General features: G+C 47.6%; 1 long non-coding RNA gene across 2 annotated transcripts; it reads left to right on the top strand.

Annotated features, from left to right (window-relative positions):
- Positions 1-258: 258 nt before the first annotated feature.
- Positions 259-13740, top strand: LOC139256202 (uncharacterized). Of its 2 annotated transcripts, none has more exons than XR_011592156.1 (3): positions 259-388; positions 11682-11837; positions 13473-13740. It is a non-coding gene; the product is annotated as an uncharacterized lncRNA (long non-coding RNA). The 2 variants fall into 2 exon arrangements; XR_011592155.1 differs by lacking the exon at positions 259-388 and adding an exon at positions 8802-8931.
- Positions 13741-21205: the final 7465 nt, after the last annotated feature.

Raw genomic sequence — 21205 nt, 5'->3', positions numbered from 1 at the left:
TATCAGTCTGTCCCACTATCCTTCCCCGGTGGGTTACAGACTGAAACAGTGAAAGGTCCAGTGACTGATTCCCACCAGCCCGAGCTCTCCAAGTTCTTACTGAATGAAACCTCCCTTCACGGGAAGCAGGTTCTGTTTGATTGTTTAGGTCCTGTAACCCCTGACCCTGTATTACTGCTGTCTGATAATGGGCTGTACTCAGAAATAAAACTTACTGCATCAATCACAGCTTCATATCCGGGTCTTGTTTCTCTTTAGGATCAGGGTGTTCGAGGGCACATGTTCGGAGGAGGAATGAGACTGGGCGATGTTTTGGAAAACGCAGGAAGTGTGAAGAGGAAACCACTGCATGGAATCTCTGCAAGTGCCTAATAATGCATTCAAAAAGGTACGGAGATAAGACGTGATTCCCAGACTATCAGCACTGTGAACATTCAGAGTCCAAGATATCTTATTTACACGGGTTTCTTCAGGCAGATTAAAAATAGACGTCCAATGTATCAGACCCACAGACCGTTTGATGGGACAGTGTAGAGGGAGGTTTACTCTCTAACTAACTTGTACTTCCTCCAAATCGTTTTTTTACTCTTTCACTACCTGCCTCATTTTATCTCTCCCTCTGTCTCACTATCTTCTCTCCACGTCTGTTTCTTTCAATCAATTGTTCTCTCCCGGCCTCGTTCTCTCTCTCTCATTCACCTCTGCTCTCTTCTCTCTCTACCTCTCATTTCTCTCTGACTCACTCTCTCTCACACCTTCTGACCTTCTCTCCTCCGCTTCTCGGTCTGTCTTTCTGCTTCACTCTCAGTCCCTCCCTCCAACTCTTTCACCCCTCTCTCTTTTCTCTGCCTCATTCTCTCCCACCATCCCAGCCGTTATCTCCTCTTTCCTTCCCCTCTCTAACTCTGCCTCATTCTCTCTTCCACTCCCTTTTTTGGATTTTAGTGTCTTTCTGTTTCTCACTTATTTTTATGTTTGTTTCCTCTCACTGACTCTCTCTCTCTCTATTTCTCTGTCAGGCTTTCTTTTTTTTACTCTCCCTTCTCTCATGCTCACGTTGTCTCTCCCTCTGTCTTTCAGCCCTTTCAGTCCCATTCTTGAATTTGTTTTATTACATTTTATTTTCCAATGATACATCCACCTGCTTCTGTGCACATTGCCTCTGACGTGCTCCTGTAAATCTACAGGACCTTGTTTTGCATTATTTTGACAGCCTGTCTCTGTAATTGAAGTACTTAGGTCATTCTTTAAATTTATCAGAAATGTTTGAATAATTTGCAACAATTCCTGCTGATGTGCTGAGTGTATTTCCATATAGGACACAGATGGTTGGGAGGAACAGGGTTACCATTCACATTAAAATAATGATAAAAAGGCTATTCTACAGACCACCTCGCAGTGGAAGCAAACTGGGGGGAAATATGTTCGTAAATCTATAAAATCAGTAACTTGCACATAATATTCATGGGAAATTTCAACTTCAGCAAACAATCTGTCAAGCAGAGCTAGGGAAAGGGGACAATGGAATGGAGAATTTTCTGTGTATTCAGGACTCCTTTCTTACCCAGTATGTAAGAAGCCCAACAAGAGAGGAATCACTGATGGATCTATAATGGGTAATGAACCAGAGCAGATAAGAGAAGTGAGCTTAGGTGAAAATCTGGACAATATCGATCAGAGCATACTAAGTTTTAGGATAATGATTGAGAAAGACAAAAGTAATAGATTGGAAAAAGCTGATTTTGAGGCGATGAGAATGGATGATAAATTGGAACAGAATGTTGACACACAGAGAACAGCATTGGGAAATATTTAAAAAGGTGATCGAGAGAGTTCAGAAGAAATATATTCCACTAAAAAACACGAATAAACTAACCAATAATGAATCACCATGGATGAATAAAGAGATGAGGGCAAAATTGAAACTGAAGAAAAAGGCAGACACTGAGCACAGAGACAGTAAAGGATAGGATGACAAAGGGAGTAGGAAGAGGTTGGGAAAGAATGAATAAAACAATTAGGAAGAGGAAGAAGCACAAAATTAAATGATCAGAGATTTAGAAAGAAATATTGAAGTATTCCACAGACACATGAGACAAAAGGTACGCAGGATAGACAGGGCCATAAAAGATGCACAAGATAAACTCTCATCTCTCTCCACTCTCGGCCGCCCCCCCCGCTCCCGGCGCTCTCGGCCTCCCGGCGCTCTCGGCGCTCTCGGCCTCCCGGCGCTCCCGGCGCTCTCGGCCTCCCGGCGCTCTCAGCCGCCCCCCCCGCTCCCGGCGCTCTCGGCCTCCCGGCGCTCTCAGCCGCCCCCCCCGCTCCCGGCGCTCTCGGCCTCCCGGCGCTCTCAGCCGCCCCCCCGCTCCCGGCGCTCTCGGCCTCCCGGCGCTCTCAGCCGCCCCCCCCGCTCCCGGCGCTCTCGGCCTCCCGGCGCTCTCAGCCACCCCCCCACTCCCGGCGCTCTCAGCCGCCCCCCCGCTCCCGGCGCTCTCGGCCTCCCGGCGCTCTCAGCCGCCCCCCCGCTCCCGGCGCTCTCGGCCTCCCGGCGCTCTCAGCCGCCCCCCCGCTCCCGGCGCTCTCGGCCTCCCGGCGCTCTCAGCCGCCCCCCCACTCCCGGCGCTCTCGGCCTCCCGGCGCTCTCAGCCGCCCCCCCGCTCCCGGCGCTCTCGGCCTCCCGGCGCTCTCAGCCGCCCCCCCGCTCCCGGCGCTCTCAGCCGCCCCCCCGCTCCCGGCGCTCTCAGCCGCCCCCCCGCTCCCGGCGCTCTCAGCCTCCCGGCGCTCTCAGCCGCCCCCCCACTCCCGGCGCTCTCGGCCTCCCGCCCGCTCCCGGCGCTCTCGGCCTCCCGCCCGCTCCCGGCGCTCTCAGCCGCCCCCCCGCTCCCGGCGCTCTCAGCCGCCCCCCCGCTCCCGGCGCTCTCGGCTTCCCGCCCGCTCCCGGCGCTCTCGGCCTCCCGCCCGCTCCCGGCGCTCTCGGCCTCCCGCCCGCTCCCGGCGCTCTCAGCCGCCCCCCCGCTCCCGGCGCTCTCGGCCTCCCGCCCACTCCCGGCGCTCTCAGCCGCCCCCCCGCTCCCGGCGCTCTCGGCCTCCCGGCGCTCTCAGCCGCCCCCCCGCTCCCGGCGCTCTCGGCCGCCCCCCCGCTCCCGGCGCTCTCAGCCGCCCCCCCCCTCTATAGAGACACTGACAGAGAGAGGCACACTGGGGGGGGGGGGGTGCAGTCGGTGAGTAGAAACGTAATGTTTTATTTATTATTTATTGATTTTTTTAAAATTTAATTTTTAATTTTTTAATTTTTTTGATTTATTGATTTATTTACTGTGTATTATTGATGATGGCTCTTTATTTGTAAAAGTGATGTGTTTCATGTTTTGAACCTCCCTTCTCCGCACCCCCATCTCTCTCCCTTACGCCTGCTTTCTAAGTGTATACAAGGTTTTTCTGAGCGTACAAACATCTACACTTACTCCAGCCTCAACAGCTTTTTGGGGAGAGAGTTCCCGATTCCCACTACCCTTTGTGCGAAGAAATGCTTCCTGACAGCACACCTGAACGGCCTCGCTTTAACTTTAAGGTTATGTCCCTTGTTCTGGTCTCCCAGCAGATGAAATAGTATCCCTGTATCATATTAAACACCCCACTGATATCAGCCTTCATTTTCTATATTAAAGGAAATAAAATGCTCGTCTGTGCCACCTGTCCCCTGAATTTAACCCTTTTAGCCCCTTTATCTGTGAATCTGTGCTGAACCCCCGCCAAAGCTAATACATCATTCATGAGGTTTGAGGTCCAGAACTGTACGCAGTACTCTCGATGGAATCATCCCTTGCGTGGTTTAGTACACGTGGATACAATTCATCCACTCCTGAGGATTTATCATCTCTATGTTTTACTAGTTTAGAAATTCAGGAACACAAATGGTCTGGAGTGGGATGGGGGACAGAGTAACATTGGTAATGTCAAGGTAATGTAGAGGGAGCTCAATAGTTCACCAGTTCTGGCTACTGCTCCAGCTCGCCCTACATATCTGTCTGTCCCACTATCCTTCCTCGGTGGGTCTGGACGTTGCAGACTGACACACTGAAAGATCCAGTGACTGATTCCCACCAGCCCGAACTCTCCACGTTCTCACTGATGAAACCTCTGTTCACGGGAAGCAGGCTGTGTTTGATTGTTTAGGTTCTGTAACCCTTGGCCCTGTATTACTGCTGTCAGAACAATGGTCTGTATTCAGAAATAAAGCTTACTGCATTGATCACAGCTTTATATCCGTGTCTTGTTTCTCATTAGGATCAGTGTCCGGGGACATGGTGTTCGGGGGTGGAATGAGGCTGGGCGACGATTTGGAAATCGCAGGAAGTGTGAAGAGGAAACCACTGCAGGGAATCTCTGCAGTGCCTAATAACACATTCAAAAAGGTAATTCTATAAGACAGGTGTACCAGAGTATCAGCACATACTGTTCAGGGTCCAAGATATCTCACTTGGACGGGTTTCTTCAGGCAGATTGTAAATAGACCCACAGACCGTTTGATGGGACAGTGTCGAGGGAGATTTACTCTCTCTCTACCGCGTGCTTCCTCTATATCCTTTATTTCTCTCTCACTATCTGCCTCATTTTATCTCTCTCTCTGCCTCACTCTCTTCTCTCCACCTCTGTTTCTTCTACAATTGCTCTCTCTCCCCGCCTCATTTTCTCTCTCTCTCTCTCTCTCTCTCTCTCATTCACCATTTCTCACCTCTCTTTACCTCTCATTTCTCTCTGCCTCGCTGTCTCACTCTACCTTTCTAATCTCTGCTTCGTGGTCCGTCTTTCTGCTTCACGCTCAGTCCCTCTTTCCACCTCTTTTGTCTCTCTCTCTCTTCTCTCTGCCTCAGTCTCTCTCTCGCCATCCCAGCCGCTGTTTCCTTTTTCCTTCCTCTCTAAAACTCTGCCTCATTCTCTCTCTCCAACTCCCTTGGTTTCTTGTCTCTCTCCCTGTGTGTCTCACTTATTTTGCTGCTTGTTTCCTCACACTCTCCCCTTTGATGTTAGTCTTTCTTTATCTTACTCCCCCTTCTCTCTTGCTATCTTTGTCTCTCCCTCTGTCTTTCTCCATTCTGTCGCTGTTTCTTCCCTCTCTGCCCCTGTGTCTCACCCTCCCCCACTTCTCCCGTTTTCTCTCTCTATCTGTCAGGATTCCTGATGTAACAGGACTGTACGAACCAAAGGCTTTAACACAGAGCCCAGCCCGTGCTCTAAACACATTGCATGAGCTGATCACAGCTTCTGCACCCCCCAGTTTTAAAATGAGCTGCCCAGGATGTGCCGGGCCTCACCAGGGGCTTGGGGACCTGCAAGATTTAGCGGTTAATCCAGAGGGAAGTTTGCTTTAGGTTCTAACGTGTGTCCCACATCTAATCCAGTCCCATTTCTGAACTCATTTTATTACATTACATGGTTCAGTAACACATCCGCCCGCATATGTACACGTTGCCTCCGATGTGCTTCTCCGTTAATCTACTGGGCCTTGTTTTTCATTATATTTGACAGCCTGTCTCTGTAGTTGAAACAGTTCGGTCATTTTGTAATTGTATCTGAAATGTTTGAATATTTGGCAAGCAATTCCTGCTGATCTGCTGAACGGATTTCCATATGACACAGATGTCCCGAGGGAGCAGGTTTCACATTAAAATAATGATAAAAAGGTTATTCTCCAGACCGCCGAGCAGTGGAGGCAAACCAGGGGGAAAAATGTCGGCACATTTATAAAATGAGTGAAATACACGATAGAGGTGTTGAAAGTTATGAAGGGGTTACATAGGGTCGATGTTGGGATGATTTTACCATGTGTGGGGGTCCAAAACTAGTGGTCATAAATATTAGATACTCACTAATAAATCCAATCAGGAATTCAGGAGAAACCTCTTCAATCCCAGAGGTTAGAATATAGAGCTTGCTGGCACATCGAGTAGTTAAGGCGAATGGCAGTGTGCCTTTAAGGGGAAGCCAGCTGAGTACATGAGGCAAAAAGGAATAGAAATATATGATGATTGGGTGAGGTGTAGTAAGATGGGTGGAGACTCGTGTGGAAGTAAACTCCGGCATGAACTAGTTAGGCCGAATGGCCTGTTTCGATGCTGTAAATTCAATGTCATTCTATGGTGAATTCTCAAAAGTCACAGTACAGCACTCGAAACAATCTTCAGCAATGGGCTGGGTGTCACGGGTCAAACCTTCGACCTTTTACCCCTACCAATCTGAAGATCTTGTGTAAACTGGATGTGGGGAGTTCAGACACAGTCCTTGGTGAGAGGTCAGATTTTTACCAAACAAGGCCCTAAATCTTGCAAGGCTACGGGGAAAGGGTGGGGGAGTGGGACTAGCTGAGATATTCTTGCAGAGAGCTGGCACGGGCTAAATGGCCTCCTGTGCTGTAACCATTCTAGGATTCTGTGAAATCGGCAGACGAGCTATTGAATGCTGATCAAGTGCCTTCAAAAGCCTATTTAAAACCTCTCTGTTTTAAATTCACTACAGACGTAAACCATTTTCTCCTGGTCCATCTTAGTGTGTGTGTGTGTTTCTGTATGTATATGTGTTTCTGTGTGTATATGTGTATGTGCTTTCCCAGCATTGAAGCACTGAGCACACTCGATCAGCTCTGCTGAGCAGGCCATGATGTTTGCATGCCACTCGAGACTCCCAAAACAAGTGCTCTACTCGGAACTCCTTCACGGCAAACAAGCCAAAGGTGGGCAGAGGAAACGTTACAAGGAGACCCTCAAAGCCCCCCTGATGAAATGCAACATCCCCACCAACACCTGGTATTCCTTGACAAAGACCGCCCTAAATGGAGGAAGTGCACCTGGGAGGGCACTGAGCACCTGGAGTCTCATTGCCGAGAGCAGGCAAAAATCAAGCGCAAGGAGCGTGCGACAAACCAGTCCCACCCGCCCTTTCCCTCAATGACTATCTGTCCCACGTGTGTCAGGGACTGTGGCTCTCGTATTGGACTGTTCAGTCACCTAAGGACTCATTTTAAGAGTGGAAGCAAGTCTTCCCCGATTCCGAGGGACTGCCTATGATGATTGATGTATGTGTGGGTATGTATTTCTGTGTGTGTGTGTGCCTGTGTGCGTGCATGTGTGGGTATATGTATCTATATATCTGTTTCTGTACATGTGTTTCTGCATGTGTGGGTATATGTGTCTGTATTTATGTGTGTCTATAGACAGACACACAGAATCCTATCTAACTAAAATCTATCAATCTGAGTCTTGAATCTTTCAGTTGGACTCCAGCCTCAACAGAATTTTGGGAGAGAATTCCAGATTTGTGCTACCCTCTGTGTGAACAAGTGCTTCCTGACATCACACCTGAACGGCCCAGCTTTAATGTGAAGGTTGTGCATCTTTTTCTGATGTTTATTATCTTAAACATTTCAATGGTGTCGCCCATAATTTTCTATATTGAAGTTTATAACCTCAGGAACAGAAATGGTATAGAGCAGGGCGGGGAACAGAGTAACATTGGTAATGACAGGGTGATGTAGAGGGAGCTCTGTACAGTACCGGCCCTGGGAGTGCTCGATGCTGACACTCTGTATAAAGTAGAGGTAGGAACAGGAGCAGGCCATTCAGCCCCTCGAGCCTGTTCCCCCATTCAGTGAGATCATCGTTGATCTGCCGTGGCTCTGTATCCTTTTACACCCTTGCCTGGCAAACATCTATTGATCTGGGATTTAACATTATTTCAGTGCTAGCACCTGCTGCTTTTTGTGTGAGAGAATCCACACTTCTCCCACCCATTATGTGAAGAAGTGTTCCCTAACTTCTCTCCTGAATGGCCTGGCTTTCATTTTCAGGTTGTGTTCCCTTCTCCTGGAATCCTCCACCAACAGAAAAAGTTTCTCTCTCTCTACCTTAACAATTCCTTTCCACATCCTAAAAACCTGAATCAAATGGACTCACCCCTTAACCTTCTGTATTCTGGGAATTCAAGCCCAGTTTATGTAATTTCTCCTCATAATTTAACCCTTGGGGCCCAAGTCACAGTCTGGTGAATCAGTGCTGTGCTCCCTCCAAGGTCAATATACCCTCCCTGAGGTGTGGTACTCAGAACTGAATGTAGTTCTCCAGATGGGGTCTTTCCAGAGCTCTATACAACTGGAGCACCAACAATCCATTAGCCCTTTGTCATTTTTGTACCTGTCCCCGAACTTTCACTGATTTAACTACTTGGGCCCCGAAATCTCTCTGTTCATCCACAGCTCCTAGCTTCTCACCAGTTACAGATGTGTGTGTGCACCTGTCTGTGTGTGCACCTGTCTGTGTGTGCACCTTTGTGTGTGGATCTGTGTGTATGTGTGTGCACCTATCTATGTATGTCTGTCGATCTGTTTGCATGTCTGTGTTCCACCTTCCCCTTGTTCTGTTCCTTTCTAAATACTGTTCAGTAACAATGTGTCTGGGAAATTCACCTCCCCAGAAAGTGCTGAATTTTCTGTTTAAATTGGTGCATTCTGATTATTTGATTCTGGTATTTAACAGCAGTAAACACCTGCAAACCCTCAGAATGAATCTCTATTTGGATAATTCAGCAGTCCTGACGACAGTGAAAGGTCCAGTGACTGATTCCCACCAGCCCGAGCTCTCCAAGTTCTCACTGAATGAAACCTCCCTTCACGGGAAGCAGGTTCTGTTTGATTGTTTAGGTCCTGTAACCCCTGACCCTGTATTACTGCTGTCTGATAATGGCTGTACTCAGAAATAAAACTTACTGCATCAATCACAGCTTCATATCCGGGTCTTGTTTCTCTTAAGGATCAGGGTGTTCGAGGGCACATGTTCGGAGGAGGAATGAGACTGGGCGATGTTTTGGAAAACGCAGGAAGTGTGAAGAGGAAACCATTGCATGGAATCTCTGCAAGTGCCTAATAATGCATTCAAAAAGGTACGGAGATAAGACGTGATTCCCAGACTATCAGCACTGTGAACATTCAGAGTCCAAGATTACACGGGTTTCTTCAGGCAGATTGGAAATAGACGTCCAATGTATCAGACCCACAGACCGTTTGATGGGACAGTGTAGAGGGAGGTTTACTCACTAACTAACTAACTAACCTATGATCAAATAGAGATCTTTAATATTATGAAAGAGTTTTTTAGAGTAGATGTATTGGGAGTCCAAAATTAGAGGTCATAAATATTATGTTTAGAATAATTCCACAAGACTGAGTACTGTAAGCTTAAACAGATGTGACCTTAGTCTCTGTATTAAAACTCCAGACTGCCTGAGCAGCATGGCAGACAACCTTTTATACTTCCCTGCACCAGGTGTGCAGGTGACCCTTGGGCCTCCAACAGGTGCGCCCTCTGGTGGCAAGTCTTACACAGTTCTAATGTTTACATACATAACAATAAATATAAGCTACTCACTAACAAACCCAATAAGGAATTCAGGAGACACCTCTTTACCCAGAGACTGGTTAGAATGTAGAGCTTACTACACATGGAGTAGTTATGGTGAATAGTACAGTGCCTGTAAGGGAAACCAGATAAGTACATGGGGGAGAAAGGAATAGCAGGATATGATGGAATAAAGGGTGGAGGCTTGTGTGGACCATAAACTCCGACATGTACCTGTTGGGCCCAATGGTCTGTTTCTGTGCTGTAAACACTCTGTAATTCTATGGTGAATTCTGCATAGACACAGTACATCACTGGAAACAATCTTCAGCAATGGGCTGGGTGTCAGAGGGGGAAACCCTGACCTTTCACCCCCACCGATCTGAAGAATTTGTAAAGTGAATGTGGGGAGATCAAATACAGTCCTTGATGAGAGGTCAGATTAGACCGAAATCTGCAGGTTGAATGTTGCGTGCTGAACAAGTGCTTTTAAAAGCCTGTTTAAAACACCACTCTCTGTCACTGATTTCAACCCACCTAAAAACTTAACCCTCTCCCTGATGCTCAGTCTGTGTGTCTGCCTGTGCGCGCGTGTGTTGCCTGCCTGTGCGCGCGTGTGTGTGTTGTCTGTCTGTGACCTTTTACATTCTGCACAATGCCAGTTTGTGAGCTGGTGTCTGCGAGTGTCAGAGACAGTGATGGTGTGCTGTGTTCTTCATCTCCACTCCCCTCCATTATCTGGGGAACAGGCTGTGTGTCTGGCAGATCGTGACCCTCTGAAAGCTGAAAGGGACAAGAGTCGGGTTATGTTGAGGGGAGGGGGGGAATGCAAGATGTCCATGAATGCAGCATCAGCAGTGTAAGTGAGAAGAGATTGTGGGATGAAGAGAAGTGCAATGTGAGAAGAAGGATTAGGAATAAACATACCGTTACTATCCCCAATTCACCCTGTTGCCATGGATTCAGTGACTTCCCCTCCAATGAGGTCGAGCACTGTCTCCTACAGTTGGTAAAGGACTGTACAGCGGATTGACCACTTCCCCTCTGCCACTGGTCGCGCCGGTTGTGAGTTACCTTGGCTGCAAGAGAAAGGGAAGTGTGTCAGTGAGTGTAGTGAGTGTTTGGGTGATGTGCCTGCCATGGTTGAATAGCGGTCAGTTTGTGCAAGGTGTGAGATGTGGCTGTGAGTGTTCAGCAGTGGTAAGGTTGTGAGGGTGAAGTGAAGCGATGATTGTGAGATCTGAGTGGTGAAAGGTAGAGATTGTCGGGAGGGGTGTGATGGGGGTGTGGTGTGTCTGGTGCAGGTGATGGGATATGGCATTGGCTGAAGCCTTCACTCACCTTGCCCTGCCGTGTGATGTCATTAAACATCCTGTCACACTGGATCCATGTCTGTGGTACGACATCATGGACCCGGATATCGTGGGGCCCTGACACCCCGCCGTGTGGCCCCGACACCCCGCCGTGGGCCTGTGACGTACCCAGCTATCTCCTGCCACAGCCTTCTCGAAGTGTGTGCTGATGGGTTCCTCACCCTGCGGGAACAGGACAGCCCCTCTCCTCCCCACTGCCACAAACAATGGCTCCAGAGCAGCATCGCAGCCTTCTGGCTCATCCCCTTTGCTGCTGCTGTGCCTCGTGTTCCAGCTGCAATTCCAACTGGACTCCAATGACAATGAGGTGCTGCTGCATCAAATCACCTCAACTTTCAGTAGTGCAGAAAGACTAGGCCAGACATTACTGGTTATCAGACTGTACCTGCTATTGGCCCACTTGTTGAGCGGTAAGCCAATCAGCAGTGCGTTTAGTGCTGAGATCTGCACTACATCATGTAAATGAACAGGACAAGTAGCTCTGGGCCATCACACCGCCCTTTTTCGAACCGTATCCAATTTCTGGGCCTCAGATTCTAAAAGTGAGGTTTTGATGGTAAAATGTCCTGCTAAGAACATCAGAATTAGAAGCAGCCACAAGTCGGCCACATGGCCCTTCCAACCTGCTCCTCCATTCAAAAAGACCACGACTGATCTTCAATCTCAGCTCCACTTTCCCGCCCCAGTCCCATAAAGCTTCTGTACCTGGCACATCCCGTCAGCTGAGCTCATGTGTTAAACCTGGAGTTGGGCCCAAACACACAACCTTGTCTTCTGAAAGGTAGACAGTTGCCAACTCATCCACGTCACACAGAAAGGAAACGCCTTTTCCCAGGGCATCGTCAGAGAGCAGAGCCACTCCCCGTGTGTGTGGTTAGAAAGGCAACATACTCGGTCAGGATTCACAACATTTCTCCTACAGCTGCCTGAACCTGACTCTGAATAATTCCGCACATGATGACGATGAAGGCTCGAATCTTGTTCCTTGTATTCCTGGTGCTGACTAAGCCCGGCACTGCTCGAGGGAAGCTCGCTGGACCTGCTGGCCCGGGGATCGGAGGAGGATCAGCAAGTTTAGGTCTGTAAATTTCTTTCATCTCTGAATCCAGTGTTCAGACAGTTTAATTTTAAAAACGATTTTCTCACTTTGAATGTCCCGGTTTGATTAGTTGAGTGAAAATGATTGTGATTGGAGGAATGACTGAAGGATTTAATGTGAGCCAGTTCCACAGGTAAATCCCCGGATTGTTCAGCGGCTACCTGAGTGGGTGGAGGTAATTGTGGGTGTTGTTTGTTGATCCAAACAGACCATCAGATGGGTCTCATTCAGAGCATTGACCGGTTGGGAGGGTCTCTAATCGGCCTCAGTACCCAGTTACTATGGAGCAGAAACTCTGTCACTGCTAGCTGTGCAAAGTGTGAGAGTGCGGACTCTGTGTGGGGTCAGGATCGGGAGCCCCTTTCCCCCACACTCCCTGACCAGGCTCACAAATGAGATATAACATGCTGTTAGGGAAGGGGATCAAACGGTTTCAAAACAGGTTTATTTCATTAAAATAATTATGCAGCCTTCGTAGAGATTGGGATGTGGGAACACAGACTGCTGAGAGGCAGCAAGTAGAGAAATGATCAATTGTCAGTAGCTGGGAGTCAGGTTGGCTCAGTTGGGAGTTGAGTGAACAAGTTATGGGTGGATGCCCCACTACAGTACATACAGCCCGACACTGGGGCAGTGCGGCCCTGACTGCCCGGCACTGGGGCAGTGCGGCCCTGACTGCCCGGCACTGGATCAGTGCGGCACTGACTGCCCGGCACTGGGGCAGTGCGGCTCTGATTGCCCGGCACTGGGGTAGTGCGGTCCTGACTGCCCGGCACTGGGGCAGTGCGGCACTGACTGCCCAACACTGGGGCAGTGCGGCACTGACTGCTCGGCACTGGGGCAGTGCGGCCCTGACTGCCCGGCACTGGGGCAGTGCGGCCCTGACTGCCCGGCACTGGGGCAGTGCGACCCTGACTGCCCGACACTGGGGCAGTGCGGCACTGACTGCCCGACACTGGGGCAGTGCGGCCCTGACTGCCCGACACTGGGGCAGTGCGACACTGACTGCCCGACACTGGGGCAGTGCGGCACTGTTGGAGTTATCAGTTTGTGGATGAAACATTAAACACAGACCCTGTCTACCCGTCCATGGGGCAGGAAACATCTGGTGGCATTTGAAGAGCTGGGATTTCTCCCGGTGTCTTCGACCAATGTCACGCTCTCAACCAACATGTCCAAAAACTTCCCATCCTGTCAAATCTCATTTCCTTTTTGTGGCACTTTGCCATGAGCAAATTGGTTGCCGTGTTTCCTACAAAATTGTGTCGGCACTTCAGACACAATCCAGTGTCTGTGAAACTCTTTGTGCCCTTGTGGTGCCGGAAATGGTTCAACATCACTGTCAGATATTTCTTCCCCGTGTCCCTACTCTCAGAGAGCGGGTGTGCGGTGCTCCATTCTCAGCAAACCCCTTGGACTGTTGTTCAGGACAAAGAGTGAGTCTGTGCAGGTCGGAGAGCGGACTGCTGTGGGCTTTCATTAAGTATAAAAGAGTTAATGTCCATGTGTGATCCAGAGTCAGTCCCGGTAACACTGATATACTCAGCTCAATGTTTTCTCAATGTACTCCCTCCGTTTACAGAACCCACAATAATTCATTCTTCTGGATTTTAGTGCACCAGTGTGTACCGGAAGGAGTGTGCCGTACTGGCGAGTGTAACGCTGATGAGCTGCTTGCCCCAGGCCTACTCTGCATCACTGTGTCCCGATGTTGCATACCGAATCAATGAAAGATCCAGTGATGGATTCCCACCGGCCCGAGATCCTCAGGTTCTCACTGAATGAAACCGTCGTTTGATTGTTTCGGTCGGGTTATCTCTGATCCTGTATTACTGCTGCCTGAATAATGAGCTGTACTCAGAAATAAAACTTCTTGCATTGATCAGTGCTTCACATCCGTGTCTTGTTTCTCTTTAGGATCAATGTGTCTGAGGGCAAGTTGTTTGGGAGTGGAATGAGGCTGGGGGAACCATTTGGGAATAGCAGGAAATGGAGAGAGAAAACCACTGCAGGGAATCACAACAAGTGCCTAATAATGCAGTCAGAAAGTTACTGAGATCAGAGAGAAGTCCCAGAGTGTCAGCACTGTGACTGTTCGGGGTGCAGGTTGTCTCAGTTGAATGGGTTAATTCATGCAAACTGGAAGCAGACACAGTTTGCACCACACCCACAGACTGTTTGATGGGACAGTGCAGAGGGAGCTTTAATCTGTATCTAACCCCCTGTACCTGCCCTGGGAGTGTTTGATGGGGACAGTGTCGAGGGAGCTTTACTCTGTATCTAACCCGTGCTGTACCTGCCCTGGGAGTGTTTGATGGGACAGTGTAGAGGGAGCTTTACTCTGTATCTAACCCGTGCTGTACCTGCCCTGGGAGTGTTTGATGGGACAGTGTAGAGGGAGCTTTACTCTGTATCTAACCCATGCTGTACCTGCCCTGGGAGTGTTTGATGGGACAGTGTAGAGGGAGCTTTACTCTGTATCTAACCCATGCTGTACCTGCCCTGGGAGTGTTTGATGGGACAGTGTAGGGGGAGCTTTACTCTGTATCTAACCCGTGCTGTACCTGCCCTGGGAGTGTTTGATGGGACAGTGTAGAGGGAGCTTTACTCTGTATCTAACCCGTGCTGTACCTGCCCTGGGAGTGTTTGATGGGACAGTGTAGAGGGAGCTTTACTCGTATTTAACCCGTGCTGTACCTTCCCTGGGAGTCTTTGATGGGACAGTGTAGAGGGAGCTTTACTCTGTATCTAACCCGTGCTGTACCTGCCCTGGGTGTGTTTGATGGGACAGTGTAGAGGGAGCTTTACTCTGTATCTAACCCCCTGTACCTGCCCTGGGAGTGTTTGATGGGACAGTGTAGAGGGAGCTTTACTCTGTATCTAACCCCCTGTACCTGCCCTGGGAGTGTTTGATGGGACAGTGTAGAGGGAGCTTTACTCTGTATCTAACCCGTGCTGTACCTGCCCTGGGTGTGTTTGATGGGACAGTGTAGAGGGAGCTTTACTCTGTATCTAACCCCCTGTACCTGCCCTGGGAGTGTTTGATGGGACAGTGTAGAGGGAGCTTTACTCTGTATCTAACCCGTGCTGTACCTGCCCTGGGAGTGTTTGATGGGACAGTGTAGAGGGAGCTTTACTCTATCTAACCCCCTGTACCTGCCCTGCGAGTGTTTGATGGGACAGTGTAGAGGGAGCTTTACTCTGTATCTAACCCCCTGTACCTGCCCTGGGAGTGTTTTTAATGGGACAGTGTAGAGGGAGCTTTACTCTTTATCTAACCCGCACTATATATAGACCTCTGAGTGTTTGATGGGACAGTGTGGAGTAGCGGTCGGCTATTATTTGGGCTGGAGGGCTACTGAACAAGATTTGTTGAGCTGTTGAGGGCGACCCACCAATGTGCCGCTGATGTGTGGCCAGGCGGTCGTGGACCAATCACGAGGTCACGTGCAGAGGCCGCTCACCAGCTCCTGCCGCTGGAATTTAAAGGGACCGGGCACGGTAAAAATAGAGGGAACAATGGTGCAGATGTAAAATTAATTGTGTCAACAATAGCTGCCATTAAAGTTTGTTCTGGCATTTAATGTATAAATAACCCATCATGTCGTTTCCACACTGAATAAAAATAGCAGGTATTGACAGGCTAACCAACATAGAAACATAGAAAATAGGTGCGGGAGAAGGCCATTCGGCCCTTCGAGCCTGCACCACCATTCAATAAGATCATGGCTGATCATTCCCTTAGTACCCCTTTCCTGCTTTCTCTCCATACCCCTTGATCCCTTTAGCCCTAAGCGCCACATCTAACTCCCTCCTGAATATATGTAACGTACTGGACTCAACAACTTTCTGTGGTAGAGAATTCCACAGGCTAATAACTCTCTGGGTGAAAAAGTTTCTCCTCATCTCGGTCCTAAATGGCGTACCCCTTATCCTTAGACTGTGACCCCTGGTTCTGGACTTCCCCAACATCGGGAGCATGCTTCCTGCATCTAACCTGTCCAGTCCCGTCATAATTTTGTATGTTTTTATGAGATCCCCTCTCATTCTTCTAAATTCCTGTAAGTATAAGCCTTACCGATCCAGTCTTTCTTCATATATCAATCCTGCCATCCTGGGAATTAGTCTGATGAACCTTCGCTGTACTCCCTCAATAGCAAGCGCGTCCTTCCTCACATTAGGAGACCAAAACTGCATACGATACTCAAAGTGTGGTGTCACCAAGGCCCTGTGGAACTGCAGTAAGACCTCCCTGCTCCTATACTCAAATCCTCTCACTATGAAGTCCAGCATGCCATTTGCTTTCTTTACTGCCTGTGTGCCTCCCTTCAGTGACTGATGTACCATGACACCCAGGTCTCGTTACATCTCCACTTTTACTAATCTGTCACCATTCAGATAATTATCTGTCTTCCTGTTTTTGCCACTAAAGTGGATAACTTCACATTTATCCACATTATACTGCATCTGCCATGCATTTGGCCATTCACCTAACCTGTCCAATTCACCCTGCAGCCTCTTAGCATCCTCCTCACAGCTCACACCGCCACCCAGCTTAGTGTCATCTGCAAACTTGGAGATATTACATTCAATTCCTTCATCCAAATCATTGATGTATATTGTAAATAGCTGGGATCCCAGCACTAAACCTTGCGGCACCCCACTAGTCATTGCCTGCCATTCTGAAAAGGATCCGTTTATTCCCACTCCTTGCTTCCGTCTGCCAACCAGTTCTCTATCCATGACAATACATTACCCCCAGTACCATGTGCCTTAATTTTGCACACTAATCCCTTATGTGGAACCTTGTCAAAAGCCTTTTGAAAGTCCACATGCATCACATCCACTGGTTGTCCCTTATCCACTCCACTAGTTACATCCTCAAATAACCCTAGAAGTTTTGTCAAGCATGATTTCCCTTTCATAAATCCATGCTGACTTGTCACAGTCACTGCTTTCCAAATTACATGTTTAATAATTAATTCCAGCATTTTCCCCACCACCGATGTCAGGCTAACCGGTCTATAATTTCCTGTTTTTTCTCTCCCTCCAGTTTAAAAAGTGGGGTTACATTAGCTACCCTCCAATCCATAGGTATTTATCCAGAGTCCAAGGAATTTTGGAAAATGACCAACAATGCATCTACTATTTCTCGGATCACTTCCTTAATACTCTGGGATGCAGACTCTGGGCATTTATCAGCCTTCAGTCCCTTCAATTTCCCTAACACCATTTCCTGACTGATAAGGATTTCCCTCAGTTTCCCCTTCCCGCTAGACCCTCGGTCCCCTAGTATTTTCGGGAGGTTATTTGTATCTTCCTTAGTGAAGACAGAACCAAAGTATTTCTTCAACTGGTCTGCCATTTCCTTGTTCCCCATTATGAATTCACCTGATTCTGACTGCAAGGGGTCTACATAAGACTTCACTAATTTTTTTCTCTTCACATATCTATTAAAGCTTTTGCAGTCAGTTTTTATGTTCACAGCAAGCTTCCTCTCATACTCTATTTTTCCCCTTCTAATTAAATCCTTTGTCCTCCTCTGCTGAATTCTAAATTGCTCCCAGTCCTCAGGTTTGCTACTTTTTCTGGCTAATTTATATACCTCTTCCTTGGATTTAAAACTATCCCTAATTTCCCTCCTTAGCCACGGTTGAGCCACCATTCCTGTTTTATTTTTACGCCAGACAGGGATGTACAATAGTTGTAATTCATCCATGTGATCTTTAAATGTCTGCCATTGCCTATCCACCGGCAAACCTTTAATATCATTCACCAGTCTATCCTAGCCAAATCACGTCTCATATCATTGAAGTTTCCTTTCTTTAAGTTCAGGACCCTAGTCTCTGAATTAACTGTGTCGCTCTCCATCTTAATGAAGAATTCTACCACTTTTCCCCAAGGGGCCCCACATGACCAGATTGTTAATTAATCCTCTCTCGTTACACAAGACCCAGGCTTGGATGGCCTGTTCTCTAGTTGTTTCTTCGACATATTGGTCTAGAAAACCATCCCTTATACCCTCCAGGAAATCCTCCTCCACCGTATTGCTATCAGTTTGGTTAGCCCAATCTATATGTAGATTAAAGTCACCCATGATAACTGCTGTACCCTTATTGCACGCATCCCTAATTTCCTGTTTGATGGCATCCCCAAACTCACTACTGCTGTTTGGTGGTCTGTACACAACTCCCACTGACGTTTTCTGCCCTTTAGTATTTTGCAGCTCTACCCATATAGATTCCACATGATGCAGATTTACGAGTTACATTGAAAAGTCACAGTCTGTTTATTCTAAATGGCCTTAAAACCATTTGTACAGTAGAAAGTGAGAGAGATTGGCTCTGTTTCCACTGACAATTATACACAAGCACAATCAAGGATAACATTATTTATACAACCGTTAAAAATTGCACATGGAAGTGCTACTTTGATGCTTTTGAAATCACGCTTAGAAATAATTAGGTCTCTCGGAAAATGATTTAATCCGCAAATTGTGCCCAGATCAGCCTTGCTCATTGTCAACGTGCTGTCACTCCTGAGAAAAGCCAAGGCACATGTCGATTTTGCAGACTATCTTTTGAGAATGGCCACAAGTAATGCATCATTATACAGCACATTCCTTCCCCAAGTGCTATTTATTACAGGCATTGGCCAGCCACATCAATCTCGACAACCCTCTTCCAGTCAAAAATCTAAACTTAAATTGTTACTGGCATAGGGGAAAGGGCTTACACTGAAAATCGTGAATGCAATGTTCAATGTTCCCAAGCCCATGTAGTAATATCTCCACTGTGCTAATTACGTGGGATAATATTAAAGCGAGGGAATAATTGTGCAAGAATTAATAACCCCACTAACGGTGATTGCTGAGAGCAAAGTGTTACATTGGTAAATGTGAAAGAGGCCAACTCAGTGTTGATCATCACTCCCACTTCTAGTCTCCCAATAATTTATCAACATACATTTTAGATAGTAGTCAGATACTGTCTTAGGTACACTAAACGCTGTGTCAAATTGTAAAACCTTCCGTTTCTCAATGAATGAAATGATTGATCGATCGATTAGAAGCCGTACTGAAAGTCTATGTGGCTGTTTGGCTCGGGTTTGTGGGGCCTCCAACAGCAGAGGTGTTCTCTTTATAGTGCGCTGAGTACCGGGAGCCCAAGGACACGCAAGGCCCGAACTACAATCAGTGCTATTGCCTGGAGTCCCTGTGCTCCAGGATCCACTCCCGTGTCTAATACGGTGATGTGAACCCCTGCCATCCTACTCTGATACCGGGTATTTTAACATGTTCTGTCAGGGGATTATTGACTGCTCAAAGGGCCCACAACACACAGAATTTACAGAACAAGGAGAGAAGCACATCTCCCTCTGCTTCTATCTACTTATCTCTCCTTTCTCTCTCTTCCCGTCGCTCTGTCTCTTTCTCCTTCTCTTCCACTGTATGTCATTATTTTTTCTCTCTCCCTGTCTGTCGGTCTCTCTCCCTCTCCCCAGCTATATTTCTCTGTCTCTACTTTTCTGTCCCTCATTCTCTGTCTCTCCCGTCATTTATTTCTCTCTCACTCTCTCTTTATCTCTCACTGTCTCTCTCTATCTATCTATCTATATCTATAAATATATATATATTTATCTGTCTCCCCATTTCTCTTTCTCTCTCTCTCTCATTCTTTCTTTCTCCCTCATTTTATCTCTCACTGTCTCACTTTCGCTCTCTCTCTCCATGTATATCTATATATATAGATATATATATATATCATAGAAACCTAGAAACATAGAAAATAGCAGTAGTAGACCATTCAGCCCTTCGAGTCTGCATCACCATTCAATATGATCATGGCTGATCCTCTATCTCAACACTATATTCCCGCTTTTCCCCCATACCCCTTGATGCCTTTTGTTTCTCGGAATCTATCTATCTCCCTCTTAAATATATTTAGTGACGGCCTCCACAGCCTTCTGTGGTAGAGAATTTACAGAGATATCTCCCTGCTCCTATCTCTACTTCCATCTCTCTGCCTCGCTCTCTTTCTATCTCTCACTGTCTCACTTTATCTGTGTATCTTCCTGCTGCTCTTTCTCTCTCTCTATACATATATCTCAATTTCTCTCTGTCTCCTTGTCTCTTGTTCTGTTACTCTCACTTTCTCTGTCTCTGTGCTGGCTCACTCCCTCTCTACCCCTCTTTCTTTCTCTGTCTCTCTGCCCTTGTGCTTCACTTTATGTATCGCCCGCTGGTCCCTGTCTCACTCTCTCAAGCTGCCTCTTTCCTGCCATCTTGTCTGTCCTTCTCTCACTCTTGTCTCTGCCTCTCTTTTCTTTTCTCTCGTTGTCTTTCTATCTCTCTCTATTTTTCATCCCATCAGTTTCTCACTTTCTCCCACTGTCTTTCTACTTCTGTATGTCTCCTTGTCTTTTCCTGTCTTCCCTTTTTCTCTCTCTACTCTCCGATTCCTGCTCTCTGTCTCTCACTGTTTCTCTCTCTCTCTCTGTTTCAGTCTCTCCCATTCTTTCACTCTTGACTCTCTGTCGCGGACTCTGTCTCTCTGTGTGTTTTACTCTGTTTTTCTCTGTCTCTCCCCCCTTCCCTCATCCCCTGTCTCTTTCTCTCTCTCTGTCTCTATCTCTCACTCTGACTCTCTCTCACTCTGAGTCACTCTCTATGGTGTGTTTCTCTCTCACTCACTCTCACTCTATGTCTAACTCACTGTCTCTGTCTGTCTCTCTATGTCTCTCTATCTCTAACTCACTCTCTATGGTGTCTCTCTGTCTCTCACTCTGTCTCTCTATCTGTCTCTCGATCCCTAACTCACTGTCTCTGTGTGTCTCTCTATTTCTCACTCTATCTCTCTCACTCTGAATCACACTCTATGGTGTGTCTCTCTATTTCTCACTCTGTCTCTCTCACTCTGAATCACACTCTATGGTGTGTCTCTCTATTTCTCACTCTGTCTCTCTATCTGTCTCTCGATCCCTAACTCACTGTCTCTGTCTGTCTCTCTATTTTTCACTCTATCTCTCACTCTGAATCACACTCTATGGTGTGTCTCTCTATTTCTCACTCTGTCTCTCTCACTCTGAATCACACTCTATGGTGTGTCTCTCTATTTCTCACTCTGTCTCTCTATCTGTCTCTCGATCCCTAACTCACTGTCTCTGTGTGTCTCTCTATTTCTCACTCTATCTCTCTCACTCTGAATCACACTCTATGGTGTGTCTCTCTATTTCTCACTCTATCTCTCACTCTGAATCACACTCTATGGTGTGTCTCTCTATTTCTCACTCTATCTCTCACTCTGAATCACACTCTATGGTGTGTCTCTCTATTTTTCACTCTGTCT

The sequence above is a fragment of the Pristiophorus japonicus genome, unplaced genomic scaffold, assembly GCF_044704955.1.
Source record: "Pristiophorus japonicus isolate sPriJap1 unplaced genomic scaffold, sPriJap1.hap1 HAP1_SCAFFOLD_692, whole genome shotgun sequence".
NCBI lineage: Eukaryota > Metazoa > Chordata > Chondrichthyes > Pristiophoridae > Pristiophorus > Pristiophorus japonicus.
Note: the sequence above shows the minus strand (reverse complement) of the source record. Positions and strands in the feature narration are given on the sequence as shown.